Raw genomic sequence first — 25570 nt, 5'->3', positions numbered from 1 at the left:
AGAAATGTCACCTGTCATATGATCTTGGTACTGAAATGGGCTAATAACTTTTATATAAAAGTAAATATGTTATATAAATATGTATATATTTTTATACATAAAAGACAGAGCCCTGTAACTGTGTAACAAGCAGAACTGTAGTAAATTAAATAAAACCATCATATAAAATGGATCAGGTAAAGGATTTGTTTTAGATGAAACAATATCTTCACACAATGCAGTAAGTTATTAGATAAACTAAATAAAGACCTCCATGCCATTAGACATGAAACCCAAATTCCTTTTTGTATTAACACATCCATACCCGTTATAAATGCAATTAAAAATCCCAGCTGCAGCAGTAAAGTGTGAGTGAAGTTTATCAGAGCACAGGTCACATGGCTGTGGCACCCTGGGAAATGAAGAATATGGCTAGCCCCATGGGAAAAACAGATTACAATGCAGGATTCTGCTGGAGAAGCTCTATTAACTGATGGGTTTTGTAAGAAACATGTCTTCCTATGACAGTATTGATTTAATTACACATTTTTCTTTTCATATTCAGTATCCAAATGGCCAGCAGGTAAGCATCCACAGTATATTGGAGTGTAACCCTACCTTAGATGATTGCAGCAGGAAAGGCTTACATTTAGATACACCCTAATAAACTCAACAAACCCTACAAAGCTTTACTTTATTGGCATGGTTTTAACAATAGCATGATTAACATATATTATATATACACAGACATATACAGCATGTACATATGTTTATTTTAGAAATAGATACAAACATTTAGCAAAAGCTTTGTTGATAATACAGATTTTTTTTTTTTTTTAATTCAGGATTTATATAATCTAAACAGTGTTTTATTTATATGAACAAATAAATCATCTTCTGGTATCTTGCTGGTTTCCAGTGATGGATATTTTGGATTCATCTCCTTCTCTCACCAGATGTTCCGTATATTATTTGTCTTTACACAGTGACAGATCAAACACACAGTCCAGATGAATAGAAACAAAGACAATATCAGTCTTGTGAGATTCAGCCGAGGAATAGTTTGGGGTCTGCCTGAAACCAAACAAAGTGAAGTTCATATGAAATTGTGTTTTTGAAGCTTTGTGCCCTTCATTCTAAACATCATTCTGCAAACTAACTAACTTTGTGAGGGAAAAGAGAGAAACAGTTAAAAGTTTTGCATAGAAAAGACAAAATACAATCATATGGGCTTTATTTTGTGCATAACCTATATTTTCTGCAAACATTTACCTTACTATATGTATATTTATTTTTTTTCTCCAGGAGATGAGTAAAGTTTAAGCAGCTCCATTTTATATATAAATAACCAAGACAGAGATGATGCTTCTCCATGAGCACTACTAAGACTGTGGGTGGTACAAGCCCATCTACATTTTTATAAGATATACATAACCCCTCATCAATATTATTTATTTAAATAAGGAAACATTAAAATTGTGGTGTATAGAGTTGTGCTAAAATGTGTGCAGCCCAATGCCAGGTGTATTTTATATGTTGTGAGGTTACATTGATGTTGACAGAGTTGTATAAAGTGCATTCTCCATTCGTTCTGTCACTGGCCTAATCGTAAAATACCAGCCAAGGTTGGGGTCAGTATTACAAATTTACAAATGTATGTAACACCTATTTGGCCAGTAAAGGGTCAATCCAGACTAGTATTAGGTAGAGCATGTGTTACATGCGATCCCCCTTTCCCAGGATGGGCCTCCGCTAAGTGGGAGATGACCTTTAGGAGCTATTTTAGAGATGAGGATGTTGTAGAACTACAACTCCCTGAGGCTGTATGGTGTAGAGGTAGTAATTAGGACCCCAGAAGGTTCTTTGCTGAATAACTATAGAACATTTATTGTCACAGACAAGGTTGATGCAGGGTTATACTCACAATAGTGAAGATAGATGATACAATGGTTAATGGCAGTTGTTATATGCAGAAACAGAGTGACACCACAGTGGAGCAGATATAGAGCAGAAGCAATCCTAAGGATGATCACCCTTTACTGGACCGGATCCCTACAGCCAACGGTGGGTCAGGGGTAGATACTGCCTGATACCTGTGTCTGAACTGCGGTCCCTACAGCAAGGCAACCAGAGCCTGGGTATTGCTAAACCCTTTACTTTCTCCTATGTTGGAGCCAATGCTGCTCTTGCTAGATAACCCTGACTATCTCACACTATCTAGAGTGTGCTATAACAGGATCTATCCTTCCACTAACTTCTCCTCATTCACAGGGCCCTGTCTCCGACTTTCACTAGAGCACCAAGGGGCTACTCTAGGGCAGATGGCTTTACTGGGGCCCAGTCTGATCCCAGGCTCAATGGAGATGTTTCCTGAGAGTCAGAAGGCAGCCAAAGAGGAAGCCACCCCTCCTTGCTAGACACTTTATCAGTCTGCAAGGGGAGTGGTCATCCTAACTAAACCAATAAGGCACAAGGTAGTATGAACTAGATACATGGTGCTTTGCCCAGCAACAGCACTAGGAAATAGGCAGTAGGGATTTAAAGCCATAGGGACTCTAATACCTAGGGCTCCCTACATTCACCCGGGGAGAAACCCATTCCGACCCGGCAATGGTAAATTAAATGGAATGCACATTATAAAATTGCAAAATCATAAACACAGTACCAAACATCCTCTTCTGGTATCCTCTCCTGAGGAATACCTAGGTACAATGGTTCCTGTGGATTAAAGAAGTTAAAGGCACAATTTAAACTGTTTCAGTTACTGTTACCCAAACTTATATACACTTCTTGAGTGTCCTATGGATCACTCAGGCATATTACTTGGAGAACCATGAGTCACCTCCCAGACCTGCACCAGGGATGCTCAGGTACACACTTACATGGGAAATCCTGCTGCTTTCAGGGATCCCAGGCACAATACTTTGACTGTAAAAGAAAGTTAGTTAAGTTCACGCAACTGCAAACATTTCCACCTCCCCAACTTTATTAAGTCCATCTGTCCCACCCTAACTCAGTGTTCATGAATCTCCCAACATGCACTCCATAGGGTGTGAAAACAAGATGGTTCCTACCCAGTGGTAGGTTACTGTAGAAGTTGTAGTGAGATGGGGCTCAGCAGTCCTGTCTCTAGAACCCAACTATATACAGTCATAAATAAGGTCTCTCAATTGAGAGCTTAAACAAAGAACAAAGCCCATTATTATGGGGCAAGTGGAAAACAGGGTCACACCCTAGAGTATCTCTATCAGCTGGGAGTCTCTAAAAGGTGGACTAAAAAAAATATCCCCATCCTGAGGAAACCCCCATGGACTTCATATGTGAATGTCATGTTTGGCCAAGGTATCCTCAAATGATATGTAGTAGGCCGGATGCGGTTTGTCAACCCGGCCACCCTGGGGAAGATCCGCTGAGAGGCTGAAATACCTATCTTCTTGGTATTTCCCACAACTCTTGACAAAGTGTTTCAGAATGGTCCTACCGAACCACCATTCTTTGGATATGTCATAAAGATAATTCACATCCTTTTGCCTCTGGTTGGGATCGCTGTGGAACACTCCCCGTGTTCTCAGCTTCTCCCTGCGGACCAGCTCACCGTAGATCCATTCCTCTAGGTGCGCTTCCACTTCATCATAGACCCATTCGGGCCCATAAGGCATGTAATACCCCCACCTTTCCAATACATGGGCATTGATGATTCGCTGTATACGGGACACCGTACGCTGCTTAGCTGGGTCTGCCCGTCCAGGTGCTACCCAGAAGTGGTCATCTGATATGGGCATGTAAGGAGGTAATTGAGGTGCAGATGGCAGTACCACAATGATGGGATCCTCCTCCTTGAAAGACGATTCGTCAGAGGGGGTACCAAACTCCATTAAGTCCCACCTAGGTTTAGGGGACTTTTCTTTAGAATTTTTGGTTTCCGGAGTAGGAGTGCCAGGTGGTTGTGCCGCAGTGGACCCGCTCACGGATGTGGCAACACGGGGCCTACCTCTCCTCGCAGCAGCCCTGGCTACTACGTCCGGCTCAGCGACTTTTAGGTTTAATTCTGATACAGTCCTCAGCCAAGTGGGCCCTTCCTCCTTTACGGTGGTAGCGGTGACAATCGGTAAGCTTTGCACCGACATGGCCTTGAAGGACTCCTTAGGACTATGAGGAGCGGCTGAACTCTCTTGCGTAATTATGGCCTCCCCCTGGGGATCGGTGTGTACCTTCCCTTTCGGATCCCTTGAGGTAGACGGGGTATCCGCCGCTGTGGAGGGGCTATCTACATGGGTTGGCCCAGCCCAGCTCCGGTTCTGGCAATAAGGGCACCGGGCCTTGATGTTTCGCAATACACGCCATACTTGCTTCCCACAGGCGCCACAATAGGGTACAATTTCTGTAGCAGTCTCACTTACATATTGCTCCCCAAACATGCCAGTCCATATATAACGTAGTGGGGATGGTGGCGGTATAACGGGTTTGGTGGTGAATGAGTGGCTCCCTTCCGGGACCTCCGGATCGGGCCACCCATCCCAGCCCCTTTCGGCCATCCCTGCGGGGGTTAGTGGTGCTGATAGGAAGCTGGGGTAAAATAAGGTAAAGTCCGGTAAGTGTTCCGCACCGCGGTAACACTATGGAAATATTTGGAAAGTTCCGTATATTATTCAGGTCTCAATGGAGGATCCGGATACGGTTTTGTGGTTATTTAGGGTGAGCCGCAGCCGCGGTAGTACTCACTCGTGCCTTGTGGTAGTCCAGCAGATGTATCCAGGCCTCAGCCGAGGATCCTGGCATTGCGCGGTACTCCCTTCAGCCCCCGGTTGTCCTCCTCTGTGGATGTACAGGGTAGGTAGGGCAGGCTGAATTACTTAGGCTTTGGTGATAGAACATAGAATTTCTCCTCAGTAGGCCGCAGCAGAGACGTAGTTCCAACGGAGCAGTGGTCGCGCTTGCGTCTGACTAGGGAATGGTTCACAAAATGGCCGACCCACCCTTTTATGGGCAGGCACCGCCCTGCCAAGTCTCGTAAACAAGGTGGGACTTCGCGCGGGATTACAGAAAGTGCACCAAAGTTCCACAGAGATGATTGACAGATTTCTAGTCAATGGGTGCACCCGGGGGAACCTTCAAGACCCGAACCCACGGCCAACTAGAACGTAGTTTTTACGATCAGACGCTGCAGGTGCCCTTTCCCTATCGAGTCCGGCAACCTGTCAGCGATTTTTAAAGTGATATGCACACAAACAGCTCAGTCCTCAGGTAATGGCTCCGTAATGGTAAAAAACAATATTTGCTGGCTCCGCCCCACGTTGGGCGCCAAATGTAACACCTATTTGGCCAGTAAAGGGTCAATCCAGACTAGTATTAGGTAGAGCATGTGTTACATGCGATCCCCCTTTCCCAGGATGGGCCTCCGCTAAGTGGGAGATGACCTTTAGGAGCTATTTTAGAGATGATGATGTTGTAGAACTACAACTCCCTGAGACTGTATGGTGCAGAGGTAGTAATTAGGATGCCAGAAGGTTCTTTGCTGAATAACTATAGAACGTTTATTGTCACAGACAAGGTTGATGCAGGGTTATACTCACAATAGTGAAGATAGATGATACAATGGTTAAAGGCAGTTGTTATATGCAGAAACAGAGTGACACCACAGTGGAGCAGATGTGGAGCAGAAGCAATCCTAAGGATGATCACCCTTTACTGGACCGGATCCCTACAGCCAAAGGTGGATCAGGGGTAGATACTGCCTGATACCTGTGTCTGAACTGCGGTCCCTACAGCAAGGCAAACAGAGCCTGGGTATTGCTAAACCCTTAACTTTCTCCTATGTTGGAGCCAATGCTGCTCTTGCTAGATAACCCTGACTATCTCACACTATCTAGAGTGTGCTATAACAGGATCTATCCTACCACTAACTTCTCCTCATTCACGTGGCCCTGTCCCCAACTTTCACTAGAGCACCAAGGGGCTACTCTAGGGCAGATGGCTTTACTGGGGCCTAGTCTGATCCCAGGCTCAATGGAGATGTTCCCTGAGAGTCAGAAGGCAGCCAAAGAGGAAGCCACCCCTCCTTGCTAGACACTTTATCAGTCTGCAAGGGGAGTGGTCATCCTAACTAAACCAATAAGGCACAAGGTAGTATGAACTAGATACATGGTGCTTTGCCCAGCAACAGCACTAGGAAATAGGCAGTAGGGATTTAAAGCCATAGGGACTCTAATGCCTAGGGGTCCCTAAATGTACTTGCAGGTAAATTTGTAATCCCAAGTTGTTCTGCCCCTGGACCACCCCACTTTCCCTCTATCTCCAAAACAGCTTTGTAACCCTGCCTACCACCCAATCTCCATCCAGTCCTCCCCCATTATGTTGCAACCCTGCCCCTTTTCTGGCATGGCAACATCCCTGACATGGCAGACCCCTTAATCAGCATTGAGAGCTGAATATAATTTTACTTTTTATTAGAACAAATACTCCTAAAGCTTATATTTAAATATAATGCTGGTATTTGTGATTACAGTTTACAGATTGCCACGCCTGGACCTCGTGTCTGTTTCAGTTAGGGATACACCGAATGCAGGATTCAGTTCAGGATTTGGACAAAATTCTGACTATTTCAGAAGGATTCAGATTCAGGGCAAATCCTAAAATAGTGGATTCGGTGCATCCCTAATTTCAGTAAGCACAGACTTTTTCTGTATTTCCTGCCTTATCAAGTTTCCCTGCCTGAGTGTACGCCAATAAGAAACATATTGGAGCAATTGTAGGGGCTTCAATGAGATCTTTGCCCTGGACCCACTGGTACCTTAAAGGCACAGTATGTGTATAAAAGTAATTACTATATAATGTAATGCTGCCCTGTACTGGTACAACTGGTGTGTTTTCCTTAGAAAGACTACTATAGATTATATAATAAAGCTGCTCTGTAGCCCCGGGGGCAGCCATTTACAGGAGAAAAGGCACAGGTTACTTAGCAGATAACAGATAAAACCCCATTATATTCTACAAAGCTTATCTGTTATCTGCTATGTGCCTGTGCCTTTCTCCTTTTTCCCAGCTTGAATGGCTGCCCCCGTGTTGACATAGCCGCTCATTTATATGAACTATAGTAGCGTTTCTGTTGCAAACTTACCAGTTTTACCAGCGCAGGGCAACTGTACATTATATTTTAATTACTTTAAAACACTTTCATTTTTTGGTGTTACTGTTCCTTTAAAGAAGCCCTGGCTCCTGATGAAAATCTTTGTGGGAAATGGAGTCTTTGCTGGAGGAGACCAGGCTACTGCTACATTGTACACGCAGTCAAAAAGTAAAAGAAAATAGTAAAAGTTATATATATTCTGATTTCAGTAGCAATTACTTTTGCAAATTAAGTCTGTGAAAGTTTTTATTTTTGAGAATGGAGTTCTATCAATCCAACCGACATGAACTATAGCCTATAACTGAAAACAGGATTTTCTGTCAGTGAACAATTTCACAAGCCAAATTTAATACAACGGACTACAGAAAAAAACCCTATAGAATAGGATAAATATTTTAGAAGATAGAAAAGGAAACATTAGTTGGTTTCTACTTACCTTGTATCTGAATAAGTGATTCTCTGCTCCTCTTCCTCACACTGCCGGTTGGAGTTTGTACCTCACAGGTATAATTCCCAGAATCCTCCAGCTGAGCTGAGGGGACTCCATATTGGTTGGATGAGTTGAATCCCTGCACATTGTGCCCATTTCTGTAGAAAGCAAACTGCAGCTCTGTAGTCTCTCTGTGTGGGCTGAGCTCTGTGTCACATGTTATGGTCATGTGATCTCCTTCTGTCACCTGCTCTGAACTTACATTTATTTGTAGGTAAGAGACAAGCTCTAGAAAAGAATATATATATTTAAGCTGCTGGCAGAGGACTTACATACATATTACAAGTCTATATGATTTTTTTATTCATTCATACTCACCCTGTATGTGGATATGTGCCTCTCTGCTCCTCTTCCTCACACTGCCGGTTGGAGTCTGTACCTCACAGGTATAATTCCCAGAATCCTCCAGCTGAGCTGAGGGGACTCCATATTGGTTGGATAAACTGAATCCCTGCACATTGTGCCCATTTCTGTAGAAAGCAAACTGCAGCTCTGTAGTCTCTCTGTGTGGGCTGAGCTTTGTGTCACATGTTATGGTCATGTGATCTCCTTCTGTCACCTGATCTGGCCTCACTTTTATTGTTGGATATGAAAACAGCTCTAGGGAAAAAATATTTTACTTCCATATAAAAACATTCTTTGCCTGGATATGGCCTTTATATAAAATAGATTAACAAGGATTGTATTCTGTTGAGTCGAGCCATAATTGTGATGCAAATTCTGCTGCAATACATAATATATAATACTTCACTTATAAGTTTATGTGGCAGGTTATGCATTCACCTCACTATATATGGAGCAGCACTGAAGTATTAACCCTTTCCTTGCCAATGACATAGCTCCTACATGCTGGCATAAAAAGATGTTAGGCGCTAATCACTTAGGAGCTAGGTTTTCTTTATATTGCACTTGTTCTCTGCGCTTGGCGCTTAATCTGAGTGCAGAGAACGAGTGCAAGGTAAAGAACCCCCTAGACAACGAGCACAGGGGGGTAACTAGTGGCCCCTGGGGTGCGATCACCCCAGGGCCCCAAAGGAAAAGCCAGACATGTAGATTCTATTGCATTTCATATTGTTCTTTGTTACTTGTCTTGCATATGGACATTTTGTCTGCTGTATTCCAATTTGGCTTCCTCTATACACCACATAGTTTGGTAAATCTATGCATATTGGGCATCAAACTGTTCAGTAGACCCCTGGCGTTCATATTTAGAGTGTTTTATGTGGATATGTTACAAATTGTGGGGGTACATAATGAGGTAAATTGCAAGCTTTGTGATGATTTTCAGAAATGTCATAAAAACCGTTCTGTTTAGCATAACTTTGTAGTTTGGTAGTTTTCAGTAGAAAGATGTATTTACCCATTTTTGTTTTGTCAGAATGTGTGCTTTCGGAAAATGTATGGTTTTCTAGGGTCTCCATACTGTTAGGGGGTCTTATGGCACATAATACACATACCAGGTGCAAAAAATTGCACGAGCCGGAGCATCATATGTAAAAATTCATGTGCACTATTTTTATTTGGGTAGCCCTGTACGCCACATAGTTTGGTATATCTATGCATATAGGGCATCAAACTGTTCTGCAGACCTTAGGTGTTCCTATTTGGGGTGATTTGCCTTTGTATGCAAGAAATTGTGTGAGTTAAATGCGGCAAATTACAATATTTTTAGGGGATTTTCCGAAATGATTTCTTAGAATTCACTAACTTTAGGAAAGCTTTGCAGATTGGTACTTTGGTGTAGAAAGGACTATTTAACTATGTTCGATTCGTCAGAATGTGTATGTTTTACTAGCTTTATCCCACACAAAATGATGTAAATGTGTTGATTTTGCAGAAGCTGAAATGACAGAAATGACAGTATATATGGGGGTATGTTCACATTGGGGCACCTACATGCCACATACTTAGGGAAACCTATACATATTGGGCATCAAACTGTTCAGTAGACCCCTGGCGTTCATATTTAGGGTGTTTTATCTGGTTACTTTATGACCTGTAGGAGATAAGATACTATAGACTGGAAACTTTGAAGCGATTTTTAAGAAATTTCACAAATTTTGATAAAAACCAATAACTTTAGTAAAGCATTGCGACTTGGCAGTATGGAGTAGACAGGCAGTTCTACCTATTCTGGTTTCCAAAGAATCAGTTTTTTCTAAAAATTTATAATTTTCTGGGATAAACCTTCTGTTAGTGGAATTTTTGGCCTTGAAATCTAGAGTACGCAGCTTTCTGGAGAAGTTCTTTCGAAATTTGGTAGTGTACTGCTGGGAGTTTGTGACCTATACAAGTGAGAAATCTCCATAAAACTATATATATTTGGTATTGGCACATTCAGGAGACATGGGACATTCCAAATCAGTTGTATTTTTGTGCATAAAATAATTTTTGTTTCTGGTGTATGTGTTTATATTATGGAAAATATTATTAGACATTTAGAAGTGCATATCTTGTTACAGAATTGGAATTACACAAAAATTCCACCATATTTTGAAAGCTTAGGTTGTCCTGAAAAAAAATGATATATAGTTTTCCTGGGTAAACTAAAAGTCCCCCCGAGGAAAAGCCCCTAAAGTGAAACAGTGCAAAATGTTCAAAAACTGTCTGGCAGTAGAAGTTCCACTTTGTTCAAAATGGCTGGCAGTGAAAGGGTTAATTGTGGCCTTATGCACAGCTTTATTGTGGTCCTATTTAACCAATAAGAGTTGCATAAACCTAATTGGTGTGATCAAACTCTTTATAGTCCCTATGTAAATACAATAAATCATTTCCTTAATCCCATATTAAACAAAGTGAATTAAATGCAGCAAAGTGCAGAACAGATTAACCTGCTCAAGGTAAGAGAAACAAGAACCCATTTGTACTCACCCTGTATGTGGATATCTGCCTCTCTGCTCCTCTTCCTCACACTGTCGGTTGGAGTTTGTACCTCACAGGTATATTTCCCAGAATCCTCCAGCTGAGCTGAGGGGACTCCATATTGGTTGGATAAACTGAATCCCTGCACATTGTGCCCATTTCTGTAGAAAGCAAACTGCAGCTCTGTAGTCGCTCTGCGTGGGCTGAGCTTTGTGTCACATGTTATGGTCATGTGATCTCTTTGCATTACGGGATCTGGCCTCACTTTTATTTGTGGTCTACTGAAGAGCTCTAGAAAGGGAAATATATATTTATAATATATGGCTTCTATTTCAGAATAAAAGATTTCTTCACACAAACCCTGAACAGGATTGCATCGCCTTGTATCTTGGCTAGACCAGAAGATTATTTATATTCCATTCCCTCACTCTAGAATTAATATTTTGAGGGGGAGAAAAGATCTCTGCAATAATTATAAGATATTATTACAATGACTGAAATGTTTGGTTTTGTCAGGTCTCTCAATATTATAAATCTAAACAGCATAACCAGCCCTTACTCATATTTTCACTTCTTCTCTAGCTTCTGGTACTTTCTATTCTTCATTCAAAAAGGCCCATGTCAAATCTATTTTTAAAAAGGCCCAAATGATCCCATTCTGTCTCTCTTACTACCACCCTGATCCCTTCTATCTCTTCTTAACACCTCAACATTTATGAAGATTCTCATTCCTCCAGGTAATGGTATATTTTAGCAATACGTCAAATCAACTGGGCTTGTTAGGTTTTTCTTGAAGACGTTTTGTTGGTCATCCAACTGGTTTTCTCAATTCAGAATGACCTCAAAGCTCCAATCGTGCTAATACAATAAACACTGCACCCCATGTTGGTTATGAAAAACAGATAATGCTGATTGGAGCAACATTCCAGGGTATTTATTCCAGGAAGATCTTTGTACAAGTCATTCTGAATTGAGAAAGCCAGTTGGATGACTGGTAAAACAGCTTCAAGAAAAACAAAGAAAGTCTAGTTGACTTGATTTATTACCACGGATATTTCAATGTTCTTGTCTTTTCCCAAATACCAAATTTACTTCATACTTTAAAATCAGCTGAGCCCTATGCAATCTTTTGACTGCACACTCCATTGAGACCACCTTATGTAAAATTAAAAATGATGTTCAGACTGCTAAGGCCAAATGGCACTTTCCTGTTCTTATCAGGATTTAGCCAGAAAGTTTAACACACATTAAATTCTTATGGAAATTCTCTATTATCTGGTATCTATAAACTGCATCCTGGTTCTCTTGTTACCTTCTCTGTTACCTTCTCTGTTGGGGTGCCTTAAGATTCTTTATTCATCCCTCTTTTTATGTGTATTCTCTCTTTAGGAAGCATCATTGACTCATTATACAGTCTTAAGACGGCCTTAGCTGACTGCTGATATTGAGACCAAGATGACTTACTGTCTTCATCTTCTTTTGGATGAACCAATCACATCACAAACTGTACCTAACTCAAATTCAACTCAAACATGACCCTATTACTAGTGCCATGCTTATAAACCCCATTAATTAAGCTTGGTTTATTCTTTTGACAATTAACATTTCCTTCTTTCATCATATTAAATGGGTAGTACATCGCTTTTTCAACATTAGTTCAAAGAATTTGGCTAGGGCCGAACATACGTTTACCAGTTGTATTAATTAGGAAATATGTATTTATTTCTAGCACTAAAGAGAGCAAACTTGATTTTTGATTTAATTATGCTCGTCTAGAACTACTTCCTATGGGGACAAGTAAAATAACCCACTTGTCATCAGAGAAGTCCTCTGTATAAGCAAACCCCTCCTTTCTTCCAGCTGTTATGCTTTTAGAAAATGAACTACTTGTTAAGATCACTTTCTTGCTCTTTAAAGCAACTAACAAATCATACATTTACCCACTTACCCCACCTCACCCCCTAAGTGTATATTATTTCTGCTGGTAGAATACACTTGGTCCTAAGAAAGAGCCCATTTTTCCTGTTAAAATCTTTGACATTGCCCCAGTTTATGTAAATAAAAACTTCAATCAAAATCCTTCTATTACCATTTACATCTTTCCACACCTTCCACACCATCTACACACCATCTATCTGTACACTGGTCCTTCTATATGTTTCTGGTTGTCTCCTCTGTTCCTCTGAGTTTTCAAATCAACCACATCCACTACCACTTCCATATTAAACTTCTTTTTTCTCGTTTCTACTTATTGGAATTTGATTCCTCTGTAATGAACCATCCCTCAACCTCTTCAAAATGAAACTTATTTAGTTACAGTGGGGGGACTAAAAATTGTAGGATGTATTACCCTTTATTCCAGTCTGTATATTACTAAGTCACATAGATTGCAAGCTGTATGGGTCAGGAACCCTCTTCCTCTTGTGTCTCTTGACACACAGCACATAATCTTTTTCACTGTTTATAATTATTCTATTAACTGCATTTTACTAATACATTCAATTCAATAGTGCCATCTCTACCAAGCCAATGAGAGTAACAGATAATGTTTATGCACATTTACTGTTTCTCTGCACTGAATGTAACATTGGTTTCAATTGGGCCTTACCTTGTACTCTAACATATTGTTCAGCTCCATGAGAGCGATAACGATTGCCAACAAGATAATGAAAAAATATTTCTTTTTTACACCCGTATGTACCAGACGCAGTAACATCCACTCTCCCTATCTGTAACTCAGAGCCACTGACTGGGGACCCAATGGCCTTATTGTCCTTGTAAAATACTGGGTTCCTTGTATCATATCCAGGCCGACTGTAACACTTGAGAGACAGGGAGTCCCCTTCATGAACAGCAGGGGGCGCCTGCAGGATGACCCAACCTGAAATCAAAGAAATAATGTTTTCAAGATCTAAATGAATCTTCCCTTATATTGGATAATTTTCAGATTTAAATATTTTAACTCACCAGGCTTAAAATCCAGACGAACAGGATCACTTCTCTCATTGGCACCGACCTGGCACTGGTAATTCCCTATGTCAGACCATTTGCTACTATGGATGACAAAACTCTGCTGATCCCCAGATATCCGGTGTCCATCCCTGTACCAGGAATATCCCAGGTTCCCTTGGGCAGTAGGAGCCACATTACAGCTCAGAGTTACAGACTCCCCTAGGAATATTGGGGTCCAGTTTGGGGAGAGGGAAACCACAGCTCCTACAGCAGCTCCTACAGGCACAGAGTTTAGTTTATGCATTACCATTCTGTAGTAAGGCAAATTGATACAGTGATAAACTGCCTAAGAATTTAGTTTTATTACAGATTCAAAAACTATGGTATATTAGGCTTTGCCATCTCCTAGTCACTCCCTTGTCTGACACCAGTTATTGATGATGGGTAAAGGACTTGATATGCTGGGAAATAGTCATTTTTTTGCAACAAAGGACAAAATTGTGTTCATTTATGGGGGTCATCCATAGGTTTCTGCAGCAACATGTATAAGGAGGAAGGCAGAATGCAAAGTACAAAAAATGGCAGATTATGTCCTATCTGGGGTGGAAGTAGAATACATACATATTTATGTGCGTTCATCTCTACAATTCCTACTTTTTCTCCTTTATCATAAAATACTCGGTGTGCAGATTATCTCTATGGTCTCAATGACGAAGAAGAGTGTCTTAGGAACTTAGGCCTGTTATTTCCTGTTACTCAATAAAGCCAGATCCCAGCTTTCTTAGCTTCCTGCTCCCATATTCTCCTGCTCCATCAATTACCCCCTGTTACCTCCTCCCCAGTTCTCCAAACTAGAAAAGATCATTGTGTTGTTCTTTTTCTTTTATTTTCTTTTTATCTTTGCTTGAAATTTATACTGGTGGAACTGGTCTGAGACCATATGGCCGGACAGGAGTGAAGGCTTAATAGAAGACTGGCAAGGAAATAAATGAGGCAAATCAGACAGGTTTATGGGAAAGCAGGGAGGTTATAAGTGGAGAGAGTGTTATTTAAAGAAATTATACAGAGCAATTTAAAAAATAAACATCTACCAGGATGTGAAGAGCATATTGGGATTTACTTTTTTTATCTGGGGTGGGGAAAGGAAAATTATTAAATAAGGGGAAATAGAAAGCATAGCAAAATATAGCGAAGGTAGAGAAGAGAGAGCGTACTAGAGAAGGATAATTAGGGTGAGGAGAGTAGGAGATAATGGCATTATAAACAAATCAAAGAGGAATGTAGTGTCTTCTGAAGTGCCTTGTTAAGTAGCCTTAAGGTGGCCATTCACATTTGATTTTAGTTGACTTGCGACAAACGTTTAGATATGTTTGGATATACATTTTATTGCAATGATCTAAAACATTCAGATTAAAATTGTAGGATTGAATTTGTAAAAACAACAAATTGGACAATGTTCTGTCCAATTAATAATTGCCAGGCCACAATTGTACGAAAGTTTTTGTCCTGGAAATACACCTATGGATATTGTCAGGTAGGCAATAAATGCACAGATATTATCATTATCCACCCGAAATTTTCTAACCTGTCTGACTGATTAAACAACCGATCGCCATTGTACTTAATTTGTCAGGACAATAATTTGGAGCCCACACACAATCCGAAAATCAAAACTTTGTTTTGTATGATTATATCAGTCTGGGTATGGCCAGCTTTAAGAAGGATATTAGGGAACTATTGTTAAAATGAAAATTTTACTATATTATTTTTGTATTTCATCTCATGAAAAGAAACCTTCTAAATATAGTTATTCACAATTCTGTACTGTTTATAAATGAATAAAGTTTCTTTTCACTGTCCCAATCTCAGGATCTGTCTCTCTTGTCTCTCTTCATGAAGGAGATTTTGTTTGACAGTAAGGTCTAGTGCATCTTTTTGGTGGCGTCTCCCTTTGTCTAGAAGATGTATTAAAACTAACTCTTTCAATGTAACTGGCAGAAATCCTGTCTCTCTACATGTAGGATTTGTGCTAGAGTTATTGTGTTTGTGCTCCAGTTGGCAATGTTAGTTAGCAAATTATAGAACTATAATGTGTGAGGTTTTTTTTAAAAAAAAAAAGGTAATAAGGTGCCAGTAATTTTGGATTGGACTGTAATTTGAGGGTTTTTTTTAATGCCCTCTACTTTCTTCTGTTATATGGAAAGTACAGTTTCATATTTTAGGTCATCTTTATGTAGAAATATTGAAAACTGAAAAGGGTTCCCAGCACGGCTGCCAGAGGTTCAGCAATGTTTTCCTCTTTTTCCCCTTTATCTCATTTTGCGTTCTGGATTGTATAATTATCTATCATTTCCATATGGTGTGACTCCCTTTTAGGGTTAGATTTTATTCCCAAGCAGTTACACAATGCTTTATTATACAACAGTTATTTAATCAATGATGTGTTAAATATTTCCTACCTGATGTTTCAACAAAAAATGCCGTAAACAGGAGTAGATGACCTGTTAACATAAATATGTTGACCATGTTAATATAAATAACTTTGAAAAAAAAATAGATATGTTCTTAAATGTATAATATATATGGCAGCACAATGGCTTCTTGGAGAAAAACCCTACAATTACAGTTTCCACTAAAAAATAAAAAAAATAATATGAAACCATCAAGAGATGTTATACCAAAAAACTATATTTTTATATGTTTTATACTGTATGTTTAAAAAAACTATATTTACAAGGAAAGCCTTTACTTTTGTGCTGTATAATGAATGGAAAAGGCAAGCTGATGAAATCATTATTCTGTAAAAGGGGCTTATTTATTCACCCAATATCTAGAAAGATCTAAATTATGGAAAGCCTGTCTTCCATAGACTCCATTTTAAGAAAATAATTCAGATTTTTAAAATTGATTTCCTTTTTCTCTGTAATAATAAAACAGTACCTGTACTTGATCCCAACTAAGATATAATTACCCCTTATTGGGGCAGAACAGTCCTATTGGGTTTATTTAATGGTTAAATGATTCGCTTTTCTCTGTAATAATAAAACAGTACCTGTACTTGATCCCAACTAAGATATAATTACCCCTTATTGGGGCAGAACAGCCCTATTGGGTTTATTTCATGGTTAAATGATTCCCTTTTCTCTGTAATAATAAAACAGTACCTGTACTTGATCCCAACTAAGATATAATTACCCCTTATTGGGGCAGAACAGCCCTATTGGGTTTATTTAATGGTTAAATGATTCCCTTTTCTCTGTAATAATAAAACAGTACCTGTACTTGATCCCAACTAAGATATAATTACCCCTTATTGGGGGCAGAACAGCCCTATTGGGTTTATTTAATGGTTAAATGATTCCCTTTTCTCTGTAATAATAAAACAGTACCTGTACTTGATCCCAACTAAGATATAATTACCCCTTATTGGGGCAGAACAGCCCTATTGGGTTTATTTAATGGTTAAATGATTCCCTTTTCTCTGTAATAATAAAACAGTACCTGTACTTGATCCCAACTAAGATATAATTACCCCTTATTGGGGCAGAACAGCCTTATTGGGTTTATTTAATGGTTAAATGATTCCCTTTTCTCTGTAATAATAAAACAGTACCTTTACTTGATCCCAACTAAGATATAATTACCCCTTATTGGGGCAGAACAGCCCTATTGGGTTTATTTAATGGTTAAATGATTCCCTTTTCTCTGTAATAATAAAACAGTACCTGTACTTGATCCCAACTAAGATATAATTACCCCTTATTGGGGGCAGAACAGCCCTATTGGGTTTATTTAATGGTTAAATGATTCCCTTTTCTCTGTAATAATAAAACAGTACCTGTACTTGATCCCAACTAAGATATAAATAATCTTTATTGGATGCAAAATAATCCTATTGGGTTTAATGAATGTTTTATTGATTTTTTAGTAGACTTAAGGTATGAAGATCCAAAATATGGAAAGACCCCTTATCCGGAATACCCTTGGTCCCAAGCATTCTGGATAATGGGTCCTATATATATACATATACACACACACTCTCTATGGGGCCAATTACTAAGGGTCAGATTTTTTTTTTTTAAATAATTTTTCAGTACTAAAAGTTGTGGGGATAAAAAAAGTGACAACTTCTCCGACTGCTCTATGCGACATGACTGCAACAACTCCAAATCCGAAAATAAGACAGTTAAGGAGGTCTGAACAAATTTTCCAATTTATAAAAAGAATTAGAATGTTTAGAAAAAAAGCCCAATTTCCAATTGGTGCTTTTTAACGGCAAAAAATTATGATTTTATTTGCTGTGTTTATTTACTGTGATCTTTCTTTTAGCAAAGCTGTTTGTATGTGTATATTGGTACCAAGTAAACATTTTACTCTTAAAAAAGCCACAGCAGAAGGGGTGTATCAAGGGTTGCCACCTCTCCTGCCTGGCAACGGGGGCGGGCCGTGCCGTCACAGTAAGTCCCGCATTCTACTATAGATCTTGCTGCCCAAAGTGGGTTATACCGCACCAAGGTACATTATGGGTTCATTCAATAATTAAGCAAGTTGTTCTAGGGCAATTACCAAGATTTGCAGTGCATATTTATGAAAAATAAATAAGTAAATAAATAAAAACAAATAAAAATGTACTTACAGATTAGAGTCGTCATCATATCATTTCTAACATTTTGCCGTAACTGAGAAAATGGTCAGTACGTGGCGGCTTCCTGTGGCACGGTGCTCTGTCTGTGTCATTGTGTGTTTCATAAATAGAATTGTAACACAGGAAATTACCACATAGCAGCACCTTCTGCACCTTTATTTTTTTATTATCAACAAAAAAGTTTTGTTGATAATAAAAGTTTATTATTATTATTTATATAGCGCCATCAATTTACGCAGCGCTTTACAGAATAGAGGGTTACAAAAGACAGAACATATAAACAATTCACAAAAATGGTTTGCAGTTACATTGGATGAGGATCAGAGACACTAGGGGGCTGATTTACTAAGACACGATTTCGAATCCGAATTGGAAAAATTCCGATTGGAAACGAACATTTTGCGACTTTTTCGTATTTTTTGCGATTTTTTTCGGCGTCTTTACGATTTTTGCGTAAAAACGCGATTTTTTCGGCATCTTTACGATTTTTGCATAAAAACGCGAGTTTTTCGTAGCCATTACAAAAGTTGCGCAAAGTCGCGATTTTTTCGTAGCGTTAACACTTGCGCGCAAAGTCGCGCCTTTTTCGTAGCGTTAAAACTTAAAAGGCGCGACGTTTCGCGCAAGTTTTAACGCTACGAAAAAATCACAACTTTGCTCAACTTTCGGAATGGCTACGAAAAACTTGCGTTTTTACGCAAAAATCGTAAAGACGCCGAAAAACTCGCGTTTTTACGCAAAAATCGTAAAGACGCCGAAAAAAATCGCAAAATTACCGATCATTACGAAAAAAATGAAATCGGACACATTCGGCCCGTTCGTGGGTTAGTAAATGTGCCCCTAGGGGGAGGGCCCTGCTCGCAAGAGCTTAAGGCTGACTAGAAATTAATACAGATAATTACTAGATGGCAGGTCAGACACCAGTGTAATCTGCATTGGAATTTAATAATCAGACTGACCTGTAGCATCAGCTTCTTTAACAGATGAACCTCACTTTTTTGCTTGATAATTTGCAAAGACCCCCTAAGCTCAGCTTCTCAACCACTGCCCAGAGCCCACTGAGCATGTGCAGTGTCACTGACACTTTCCAAGATGCGACAAGCTCCAACTGAATGCATGTTACTCAATGGAACACACAAGGGGCATGGCCAGAATTTTGGTACTGACCACTTGTGTTCATGGGGGTGCCCACATAAATACCTTTTACGGGCCCCCAAAGTTTCTTATGGTGACCCTGCAGGGGTTAATATCTAGTCGTCCCATGATACCTTCACTGGAGCCAGGTTTTCCAATCTTTTTGCCACCTTTGAGGTTGCTATACATGGGCTGATCAGATGGAAAGTGTACAGGGGGGGGGGGTCACACACAGAATGACCACCTGTCTATTGTTCTAATCATTTATACAAAGAACATAAATCTAGAATCTGGTGATGAAGAGGAGCTGGCAATGAAAAGGTTTGAGAAATCATAAACCAGGCCCTAAGCGGTTGGCTGTATAGTGCTTATACAACATAGTGCTTACATCGTACTTACCTATTGTACATTTGGCCATCTCTATGAGAAAGGAAACTGGGGGCAGGAAACGTTGACCAAAGTTGTGTTGAATTTCCTGTTTAAAAATTCTCTATTTAAAAATTCTCTGCAGTGTGTTGCTGTTCTACCATAAGAAGGTTCCAATTACTGACTTATTGCACAGTGTCCATCATGGTGATGGTCCTAATCTGTAAGTACAGTTAACTTTCTTTTCCCCCAGAAATGTCACCTGTCATATGATCTTGGTACTAACATGGTCTAATAATACGTTACTGCTTTTACTTTCCAGTCAGCACTTACTTTCCCCCTCCCTCCTTACCATCTAATTATGTAACCAGTGCATGGACATCAGGTCCCTCGTTCCGAAACATAAAACAAGATTTTGGCAGAATGCAAAGCTTGACTAAATAACAGTGTCAACAAAATGGCGCTGCCTACTTGCCGAGTAATTCCAAGAACAAGATTTATACTATTTATATAGTGTAAGTGAAGTTGATTTTGCTCAACAAACACAATAGAGAAGAATTGGAATTATATTGGGGGTGACAGTTCCCCTTCAAGTTTACATGCTACACTAATTTCATAACTACTTAAATAGTTGTGGTTTCAAAAACCACATATCAGTCATGGTTTCACAGACTTACTTCACGGTAATACTTTATCGCTTGTATCACATAGAACACCATGGTCTGTTCCACCTCATCTCACCTTTGTGCTCAGATGTTAGTTCTTTATGGGTGGAAGTGAATAAAAGCCACAGCTTCTCTTTCTTTACATTCTCCAATCGTGATCGTTCTGGCTGTCAACCTGATGGAACAATGTGGCAAATATGTATAGCAAAGGGTTTAAATTTCCATTTCTGATATTGTAAATAAACATTACAGTAACAGTTGTACTGAGTAACTGATGCAAAAACTGTGAGACCTGTGGTTTCCTTCTCCCCAAATTGGAGCCCAATGTTCCAAGGAGAACCAGTAACCTTGAGCTGTAATGTGGCTCCTACTGCCCAAGGGAACCTGGGATATTCCTGGTACAGAGATGGACACCGGATATCTGGGGATCAGCAGAGTCTCATAATTTGGAGTAGCACAGTATCAGACAGTGGGGATTACCAGTGCCAGGCCGGCCCCTGCTGTTCATGAAGGGGATTCCCTGTCTCTCAGGTTGAGTCATCGCCTGTGAGTCTTACCCGAAGGCATGGGCTCCGATGCTCATGTATCCAAGGCTTTTGCCAATGAACAGCATGTGCGGGCAGATCCACCTTCGCCGAAGCTAGGGTGAGAACCACCAAGTCTTGGCCTAGGGTCAAGCCCAGAGGACTATGACATCTATCCAGGGTGCACAAATCAAACACAAAAAGGGTGCTGAAGTGTGCGGGTGCAATGCCATTATTCGCCTTGGTAAGGCTCCAGCTGGAAGTAAAAAAAAGGAAAATACCTAATGGCTGGGGCGAGAGGTGAAGCATGATTAGGCATATTGAGCATGTGCGAAGCCCCTGACAAAAAATAAGCCGGCAGCTCTTCCCTAATAGGAACACAGCTCCTCCGTTTTCATTCAGCTTCATCACAATTAGCAATAATCACGCCTCGGCCGGACCTCATTGGCTATGATACTGCCACTGCATAAAGCTCTGTCTCTCAGGTTTTTTTGGTTTTTTTTATTGAAGCCCGCTGTGCTTCAAGACACCCAGTGCTCAAAAAGTGCTCACTAAAAGTGCCACACAAAGTGCAAAGGGTGCAATGACTTAGCCTCCAAAGAGGCTAAGTCCGTAAAAACTCTGGGTCCACCGGCCAAAAGGCACATCATGGTCCTGGAATTCTTCAGGAACCCCTTCGGAACCTCTTTATCCCCGACCTCCCCGGCCAAAAGACCAGCAGGCAAGGGTCTTCGGGTCTCCTTTGCCGCAAGGCTAGGGAGACCCCTTTATCCATCCCCCTTCCAGCCAAAGCGAAGAAGGGGTCCGGGTATAAGTGGACCTCCGAAGAGGTCCCACCACAAGGTGCGCCCACTCCAGGGCCCAGGATAAAGTGCTTAAAAACCCTGAGGTCAGTGCACAAAATCCAAAATAAGTGCAAAAGTGACAAAGACGACATGTAAAAACATGTAAAAACATATAAAAGTGGCTTTAAAAGCCCCAGCTCTGTCTCTCAGGTAAAAAACATAGCATCTTGCTATGCTTGAGAAAGGGGCTATCTGACCCCGAAACGTTGCATATCCGCAAATAAAATGTAAAGGGCTTGTTCCCTTGTTTGCAGCTCTGAGTGCCACCTGTTTTTCTTGTTGCACTGGATTTTGGAGGGGGCCGATCCCTTTAACAGTGAGCACCGGGCGTTGAATTTTTTTGGAGAGCCTGGGTGTGCGGGAACGATCTCTTTTTGTGTACTGTTACTGCGTCTGGTACATACAGATGTAGAAAAGATATATATTTTAATTCTTCTTTTGGAACTATTTATCACACTTATGGAGCTGAACTATACATCTCAGTGTCAAGTAAAACCCACTGGAAGTATCAGTGCTGCATGTGTCGCTCTCACATTGTTGTATGTAATTTGTAAGTGAATGAGAATATAGTTATGCTACTTTAGGTGAATAAATAATATTTTTAAGGGGACTTATTGTACATACAGAGCCACTTTTTATACTTCTGTATAGTTGAACTGGGCACTACTCATTCCATCCCACCAAATTGCCCAAAGTGGCTCCTATTGATCTAGGATCACCCTGGAATTATCCCCCCCATTTAATAGTGGAGGTATCTCCAGGGTTTCCCACAGAAGCCAACGGATGTGACAAAATTGTGCCTAAAGGATCAAGCTCAGGCGCCATTTTGTCAGCCTTCAAACACCAACGATTTCTGGCACAACTGCATCTAATTCACATCTAATTGGTATTTAAATTATGGAAAGATCCCAAATGTAGATCCCCAGCATTCTGGATAGCAAGTCACTTACCTGATCCCTTAATAACATAATGACATGCTACACAATCATACAGTTTTTTCATCATATCCAATAATCCTTGAGATGGGTGTTATATATGTATTGCAGAGCTCTTCCCTGCTCCACAAATAAAAGTGAGGCCAGATCAGGTGAGAGAAGGAGATCACATGACCATTACATGTGACACAGAGCTCCGCCCACACAGAGAGACTACAGAGCTGCAGTTTGCTTTCTACAGAAATGGGCACAATGTGCAGGGATTCAGTTTATCCAACCAATATGGAGTCCCCTCAGCTCAGCTGGAGGATTCTGGGAAATATACCTGTGAGGTACAAACTCCAACCGGCAGTGTGAGGAAGAGGAGCAGAGAAATTAATATCCACATACAGGGAATCAGAATAATTGATTAAAAAATCCCCATTTTGCCTTAGAGAATCATGCCCAACTTTGGTTGAGGGACATCACTGTAGAGGCAACATGGGTTGAATATGAACCTATGGAAATATCGCTCCTTTAATTGTCTTATGAACTTCCCTATCTTTGATTTCAGTTGGACCCCAAATCATTTTCCGGCTGAATCATTTGAGACTGATATTGTCTTCACTCGTTTTCATCTGGGGAATCTTTTTAACCTTTCACCACATCAAGACTTATAGAACTATAGGAAAGTAGTGGGAGATAGAGATTACATTGTCTTGAAAAAAGACCAGAGTCCATCAAGTTCAACCCTTCCAAGTAAACCCAACCTATACTGCTCTTCATTTGTTTTCCTTGGATGAATCCGCAACGTCCATCACTGAAAACACTGCCCTAGCAAATGGAGAGTGCAGAGATGATAGATAGATACATATATAGAGATAGATAGAGATAGATAGATCAAATTCTGGACCAGGGCTCCTTAATGGAGATATATTGGATAAATGAGAAAAATCCTAATTTTGTAGGCAATTATGAATAATATACGGTGCTGGTTTCACTTTTTGCTAAAATGAATCCTATCTGTAACAATGGCCCCTTTATTGGAGCTCCCTATAGATCCTAGAGTTCTCTGTCCCTGTTTCAAATGAAGAGTGGGCGTGTTCTAATGGTCCCTACCAGAAGCACAGTAGGAGGGGGAGAGCCAATCACAGCCCTGCACTCACACAAGCAAAGACAGCCTTCAGTTCCATATCAGGTCAGCCTAGCTGCTGATTGGTTCCTATCCTGCAGTGCTGCGCCCCCCCCCGCACATCCAGCCAGCAGGAAGTGGAACAGATGGGCGGGACTATTGGGGTTTTGGTGGAATTTCTCAATAAATCAGCCTGAAACACAACTTTTTAAGCACAATCCTTCTATATCTAGAGGAGTATAATTCACTGATACCGTCTTAATTTCTATAAGATATGTCTCCTTTAATCCAATCCACATATTTCAAAGTATGCAGAGTTTATGTCCTTTTTGGCCCTTTATCAGGGCTAATATAATAAGTTAACCTCACAGTTTTCTGTCCTCCTCTTTAATGGTGACAACACTATAGGGTATATTTATCATGCTGTGTAAAAAGTGGAGTAAAACCGGTGATGTTGCTCATAGCAGCCAATCAGATGCTTTGCTTTAGTTTTCTAACTGTTGCTGATTGGTTGCCCTGGGCAACATCACCAGTAATGCTTTATTCCTCTTTTTACACAGCATGATAAATATACCCCTTTGTCATAAATGCCACAATCCTCCATAATAGTCCATATAAGTTCTTAGTGAAAGTAGTAGTACAGAGATACATTCTGTAGACTTAAATAATGACTTTGTAAAATCTGTAATAAATAAACAATGCAAAAGCATTTTGGCACTTTTTTTTTTTTTTTAAATCTGCATTAAATAATTACTTTCCCGTTAAGTTCACCTTTAGTGTGCTTGTTCTTAGAAGAAGATTAGTGTGTGAGTGTGAGTGTGGTTTTAATAGAGGGATGAATATATCAAATTTACCTTGTGTGCTGCTGTTTTATTGTATCATGCATGGAACTCTACCAGTTGCAACTCCCAGTAGAGCACGGGTTACTGGACTCTTTCCTCTCAAGTGGGCCCTCACAGTAGTGTTGAAGGAAGGGTTAACCACACTGATCTGACAAGTAACTGGGGCGCCAGTGGTTTTAGAAAACAAATGAGATTCTTTATTGTTTAATTAGACTCAATCTATTTGGCCAGTGCTGATCTGATGGAACAAACATCAATCATAGTTACATAGGGTTGAAAAAAGACCCAGAGTCCATCAAGTTCAACCCATCCAAGTAAACCCAGCACCCACACACCCTATACTGACCTATCTTAACCTAAACTTAAACAAAAGTGGACCCAGTACAGAACCCTGAGGGACCCCACTGAGAACCTTACTCCAAGTAGAGAATGTATCATTAACAACCCCCCTCTGTACCCGATCCTGTAGCCAGTTTTCTATCCAGGTGCAAACGACTTCATAAGTATATATCAGAGCCTAGCAGCCTGCCAGCCCAGTGACCTACCTCCATTAGGGCATCTGGTTCCAGGTGAGTAACAGAACAGAATAGTGACACCTTGCCTGCAAGCCTGATTACATGTACAGTATCTATAATGGCTACTAGATTCAGGTAAGTAATTAACCAGAACTCAGCACATTATAAGTCAGCATAAGAACACATTGCCTATAAACCCAGCTACCTATATCCATAAGGCTACTGGTTTCATGTGAACAATTAGCCAGAGCTCAGTATACTGCAGAACAGGACACATACCTTATCTGCTGCTAATAAGTCAGGCTGTAATCAGGCCCCCTCACCATATTGCAGAACACCGGGTTCATTCCCCAGACAGACAGGCCTCACAATCCTACTGTGACGGCAGCACTTACCTGAGGCTCCTGGAAACCCAACTGCTAAGATAACACAGAGGCAATTGGATACTTGGTGTTAGTGCCTCCTACAAGGGCCAAAGTGTGCAGCCATTTCTAGTTTTTATTTATTTATTTTTTTAAGAATACCTCAGCCTTAGGAAAGTCTGTTGAAGGAGGCAGCCAGCCATGAACCTTGCCTCCA

General features: G+C 40.4%; 1 protein-coding gene and 1 pseudogene across 1 annotated transcript in view; one reads left to right on the top strand and one right to left on the bottom strand.

Moving 5' to 3' along the window:
* Positions 1 to 25570, top strand: part of LOC100496508 (Fc receptor-like protein 5) — a 297411-nt gene that overhangs the window by 202867 nt on the left and 68974 nt on the right.
* On the bottom strand, positions 21066 to 21217 carry LOC116407392 (annotated as a pseudogene).

This window comes from Xenopus tropicalis, chromosome 8 (assembly GCF_000004195.4).
Source record: "Xenopus tropicalis strain Nigerian chromosome 8, UCB_Xtro_10.0, whole genome shotgun sequence".
In the NCBI taxonomy this organism is placed as follows: domain Eukaryota; kingdom Metazoa; phylum Chordata; class Amphibia; order Anura; family Pipidae; genus Xenopus; species Xenopus tropicalis.
This window is presented reverse-complemented; position numbering and strand designations above follow the sequence as displayed.